Below are 6,232 nucleotides of genomic sequence, written 5' to 3' on the forward strand. Positions count from 1 at the left end.
TCCATGTGATTTTACAGCAGTCATTCAGAGAGCAGTGTGTCGACAAAGATAAACCACAGCTGTGGTGAGGAAGTTGACTTCATGGATCTTTATATTTTCCCATCCAGACTCACAGTCCTTAGTGATTTGCTGAGAGCATCTTAAAGGAAATTCCTGCCTCCTTCCAGCCCTTTGCTATCATACATCTGGGTAATCAATAATTTCAGTGGTATAAAAGAGAAAAAAATGTTTTCTTAGAGTCTTTAATGTCCTTCTCCTTAAAACACTGCAGAGTAAACACCTCTTGAATACTAGTCTTTCATGGACCATTTAAAGTGCTACTGTAACAGTCCTGAGACTTTGGGAAACAGAGGAATGGGAAACAGGCTTCAGAACAGGTGAGCTCTTTTGGCACACTTTTCAGTGACCATACACAAAACAAACACACTAAACACATACGACTGGGTGTCACAGCTCTCTCTCTCTCATTGCTGACTGTCTGCAAGACACACACAGACAAAGGTCAATAGACAGCCAGTAATTTGACATAGGTGCACCTCATCACATGTTACCTGCTGGTTCAACCCGCCTCCTTCCCATTCACAACCGACGCTCAACCACGCCCCCACTGCCACATACCCCCACCACTCAACTCAGGCTGGGGAGCCATCCTGTAGCTGACACCCCCCAACAGGAGAGGTAATCTGCCACCACCATCTGTGCCCCTGGCCTGTGGACCACCTCAACTTTAAAAGGCTGAAGGGCCAGATACTGTCGAGTGATCCACGCATTGGTATCCTTCATACAGTGGAGCCACTGCCCCATGTGCACAGGTTACATGGCCGACCACGATATAACTGCTCCTGACCATCACAGAAGTGCGAACATATGTCTGAGCGGTTTTCTGGCAGTCACACAGCAGTCACTGAGTGCTATACAAGTGTTATGCAAGTAGCACTGGACTGACACTCAATAACACATCTCATAAATGATGTGGTAAACAACAAATTTCCTGATTAATTAGCATTCTTTGCATGAGTTTCAAGCCGTAAACTTTTTTTTTAAATTATTCCTATTTTTTGCAATTTTTTCCTATTTTTTGCATACATATTTGTTGTTGCTGGCTCCTTCAATCTCAAAAGATTGTGGTGATCTGCACCAGGGGTCATCCATCAGTTGTCGAGTTGCAGCGCCAAGTATGACTGTATAGGCCGATGCATGAGCAGCATGGTCTGCTACAGTTGCTGCAGGTGAAGTTGCTTGGTCGGGTGTCTGTTGATGCCATCTGCAGTCTTCGCTGTTGTCAGAGCCTCCTTTCCACCCACAGGGTCTCTCTCCTTTTCCTCGGCTTCCCCAATGACGGCCTTGGTGGTGGACCGCCATCCGGAGTGGTCTGAGGCCGCCGTCTCCAGGTCTGTGGGGTTGAAGCCGCCTGCCCTCAGGTCATGCTTGCACATGTCCTTGTAGCATAGTGCAGGTCGTCCTGTGGGTCTGGAGCCTGTGGTCAGCTCACCATACAGCACGTCCTTTGGGATGTGGCTATTGTCCATGCTGCTGACGTGGCCTAGCCAGCGCAGGCATCTTGGGGTCAGCATGGCAAACATGCTGGGCATCCCTGCCTTGGCCAGGACATTGGTCTTGGTGACATGGTCCTGCCAGGTGATGCCCAGAAGTCTTCTGAGATGGCGCATGTGGAAGGCGTTCAGTCTGCATTCTTGGCGGGAGTAGAGGGTCCATGCTTCGCTTCCATAGAGGAGAGTGCTCAGCACACAGGCCTGATACACTCTTATTTTGGTGTTGGTCATGAGCATGGTGTTGTCCCAGACTCTCTTCGCAAGCCAGGTCATTGCTGTTACTGCTTTGCCGATCCACACGCTCAGCTTGGTGTCGAGAGAGAGGTTGCTGGAGATGGTGGAGCACAGATAGGTGAACCTATCCACCACTTCAAGGGTGTGGTTGCCGATGGTGATGTGGGGAGCTCTGCTGACATCCTTGCCCATGATGTTGGTCTTCTTCAGGCTTATAGTGAGCCCGAACTCGTTGCACGCATCTGCGAAGTGGGTGATGAGTCACTGTAGCACTTCCTCAGTGTGGGCAGTGTGGGCGGCATCGTCTGCGAAGAGCATATCTCTGATGAGGACCTTCCACACCTTCTTCTTTGCTCGGAGGCGTGCCAGGTTGAAGAGGCCCCCATCACTCCTGGTGTGGAGGAAGATGCTGTCTTTGGACTGTCGGAAGGCGTGGTGCAACAGCAGGGAGAAGAACATGCTGAAGAGAGTCAGAATGAGGATGCATTCCTCTTTAGTCTGAATGACACGGCATCCATGATTTTGATAAAGAACTTCAAATTTTGATTCGTCTGACCTCTGTTAGGGTTTTGCTGGGATTCGGACCTGGTTCGCTGGTGTGATAATCCAGCAAACCCCCACTAGGCCACCAGGGGGATGACTCAAATGCATAGGCATGAGGCGGAAGTAGAAAAAGTATCAAAAGTTTTATTTACAATATTTACAAAAAAATCCAAAAAGTATAATCCAAAACGCTCAGAAGATCTTAAGGGAAAAAATAAAAAATCCAAAAGTTCAAAGTCAATACAAAAGCCCAAAAAACTAGAAAAGAAAAGGCAAAAATACCAAACTCTCAGAAGATTCACAAAGTCAAAAAACAAAATCCACAAAGTCCAAAAGAAAGCAAAAATACAAAGAACACAAGGACATGGACGAGGAAATCGGAACAGAGGTAACTGGAGCTTCAACATAACAGCACAAAGACTCTGTGACAAGAGGACTGAACTCAGGGGGTATAAATACACAAAATAAATTGGAAACAGGTGACACTAATGAAAACAGGCAATCAAAACAAACCCAAAACACAGGACACAGTGGCAACCTCTAGAGGCCAAAACAAACATAGACAAAAAACAGGAAATAACAGCAGCCTCTAGAGGCCAAAACAGTCCCAGTCCTAACAGGACCCCCCCCAAGGAGCGTCTCCTGACGTTCCCAGGGCGATCCGGATGGGCCGAATGGAAGTCCTGACACAGTTCTTTATCTAAGACATCCCGAGCAGGAACCCAGCAGCACTCCTCAGGACCATAGCCCTCCCAGTCCACAAGATATTGCAGCCCACTGCGGACCCGGCGGGAGTCAAGCAGGCGATGCACGGTGAACACAGTCTGACCCTGGAAGATGCGGTGTGGGGGGTTCCTAGGGGCAGGGGCATACGTGCACATCAGTACGGGCCGCAACAGGGAAACATGGAATGTGGGGTTGATCCTCAGAGTCCGGGGCAACTGGAGCCGGTAGGAGACAGGGTTCACCATGCGCACCACCTTGAAGGGGCCAATGTAGCGAGGAGCCAGCTTGCAGTTCTCCACCCACAGCGGAAGGTCCTTACTGGACAGCCAAACCCACTGCCCAGGGCTGAAAGCGTGGGCAGGTCTTGTATGGCGGTTGGCCTGAGTCTGGTTGGTTCTGGAGGTCTGGATGAGGGTCTTCCTGACCTTGCTCCAGGTCTTGCGACACCGTCTCACATATTGGCTGACCGAGGGCACCCCCGTGTCCTCCTCCTGGTCCGGAAACAGAGGTGGCTGGAACCCGAATTGGCACTGGAATGGCGACAGCTTGGTGGCCGATGACTGCAGGGTGTTGTGGCCGTACTCTGCCCATGGCAGCCAGGTGCTCCACGATGTCAGGTTATCCATAGCCAGGCCTCGCAGGGTGGTTTCCAGGTCCTGGTTGAGCCTCTCCGTCTGACCATTGGACTGTGGGTGAAACCCAGAGGAGAGGCTGGCAGTGGCTCCGATGACCTTGCAGAACCCGTGCCACACTCGGGAGGAGAACTGGGGCCCTCGGTCTGAGACGATGTCCTGTGGGAGACCAAAGACTCAGAAGACATGATTAAAAATAAGTTTGGCTGTTTCAAGAGCAGAAGGGAGTTTGCACAGTGGTATGAAGCGGCAGGCCTTCGAGAATCTGTCGACTAAAACCAAAATGACAGTGTTACTTTCTTGAGACTCAGGGAGACCCGTGATGAAGTCGACTGCCACGTGGGACCAGGGATGCCGGGGAATGGTCAGAGGATGCAGGAGACCCTGGGGATGCTGTCGTGGGTTCTTGGTTCTGGTGCAGACCTCACAGGACAGGACAAATGACCTTACTTCCTTCTCCATGTTAGGCCACCAGAAGTGTCTTTTCAGGAAGTCCAGGGTCCTCCGAGCTCCCGGCTGGGCGGTGAGAGGGGAAGAGTGACCCCACTGGAGAACCTTGGCCCGGGCTTGATGTGGGACATACAAGAGGCCTGGTGGCCCTGTCCCAGGACCAGGGTCCTGGCGTTGGGCTCGTTGGACGACCTCCTCAATACCCCAGCAGACAGGGGCCACAATCCGGGACACAGGGATGATAGGCCCGACTTCACTCTCCCTGTTAGTGGCAGAGAACAGCCTGGACAGTGCGTCATGTTTGGTGTTCTTGGAGCCGTGGGAGAAGTAAGGACAGGGGTGCAGCTTTCCTTCCGAAGGTTGAGAGAGCACCGCGCCGACACCACTGTCCGAGGCGTCCACCTCCACGATGAATGGTTGGGAGGTGTCCGGGAGGACCAGAATGGGTGCCATGCAGAAGTCATCCTTGAGGTCTTTGAATGCCTTTTCCACCTGAGGAGACCAGACATAAGATCCACCTGTCCATTTGGTGAGGTCCGACATGGGTGCTGCTACAGAACTAATGTTCCTGATAAACTTGCGGTAGAAGTTAGCAAATCCTAAGAACCACTGAACCTCTTTGACGGACTTGGGAGTGGGCCAGTCCTGGACAGCCAGAGTCTTGGCTGGGTCCATTTGGAGTTGGCCTGTCTGTACAATAAAACCCAGAAAGGAGACCTCGGGAACATGAAATTCACATTTCTGGGCTTTGGCGAACAGATTGTTCTGTAGCAGCCTCTGGAGAACCTGGCGGACATGGTGGCGGTGCTCCTGCATGGTCTTGGAAAAGATAAGGATATCGTCGAGGTAGACAAAAACGTACAGGTTAATCATGTCCCTCAAGACGTCGTTGATTAGGGCCTGAAAAACAGGTGGTGCATTGGTGAGTCCGAAGGGCATCACCTGGTATTCGTAGTGCGCAGACGGGGTGTTAAAGGCAGTCTTCCATTTGTCTTCCTGTCGGATATGGATGAGGTGGTATGCGTTCCGTAGGTCCAACTTGGTGAAGATGGTGGCGCCTTGGAGCAGGTCGAAAGCTGTGGACATCAGCGGAAGGGGATATCAGTTGCGCACCGTGATCTTGTTCAGGCCCCTGTAGTCAATACATAGTTGGAGCCCCCCATCCTTCTTGCCGACAAAGAAGAAGCCGGCACCAGCAGGCAAGGTGGAGGGTCGAATGAACCCAGAGACCAGGGCGTCTTTGAGGTATTCCTCCATGGCCTTGCGTTCTGGCTGAGAGAGGGAAAACAGTCTGCCACGAGGAGGGGTAGTCCCAGGAATCAAGTCGATGGCACAGTCGTAGGCCCGGTGCGGAGGAAGAACGGCGGCCCTGCTTTTGCTGAAGACCTCCTTGAGATCCCAGTACTCTGTGGGAACTTGAGATAACTCAGTGAGATCAGGGGGCTCGGGAGGAGACACAGGAGAGCTAGAGAGCAGACAAGAGGCATGGCATGCAGGGCCCCATTCCACAACCTGGCTTGTTACCCAGTCTATGCGAGGGTTGTGGCGAGTAAGCCAAGGAAGGCCTAGAATAACTGGGAACTCAGGTGAAGGAATCAGGTGCAGGGATATTTCTTCCTTATGACCTTGAGACTGGAGGAAGACTGGAGAAGTTACTTGGGTGACTCTTCCATCACCTAACGCGTGGCCATCGGGGGCAGACACAGACAGTGGGACTTCAAGAGGTGCAGTCGGGACATTCATACTTTGGGCAAAGTGAATATCCATAAAGTTCCCAGCCGCCCCTGAGTCTAACAAAGCTTGACAAGAGTGGACAAACTCACCCCAGGAGATGGAGACCGGGATGTAGATTCCTTGGCCAGGGAGTCCGGGAGAGAGGGTAGGCCCCGTCACAACCCTCCCTCGGCTGGACGGGGCGGTCCTTTTCCCGAGACTTTGGGACATGATGCTCGGAAGTGACCAGGCTTGCCACAGTAGATGCAGCACTTGTCCCTCCTTCTGCGCTCCCTCTCAGATGCGGAGAGGCGAGTACGACCCACTTGCATGGGTTCTGGACAGTCACTGGAGGAGGTAGACAGGCTCCAGGTAGAGGTA

This window comes from Neoarius graeffei, chromosome 16, assembly GCF_027579695.1.
Source record: "Neoarius graeffei isolate fNeoGra1 chromosome 16, fNeoGra1.pri, whole genome shotgun sequence".
NCBI lineage: Eukaryota > Metazoa > Chordata > Actinopteri > Siluriformes > Ariidae > Neoarius > Neoarius graeffei.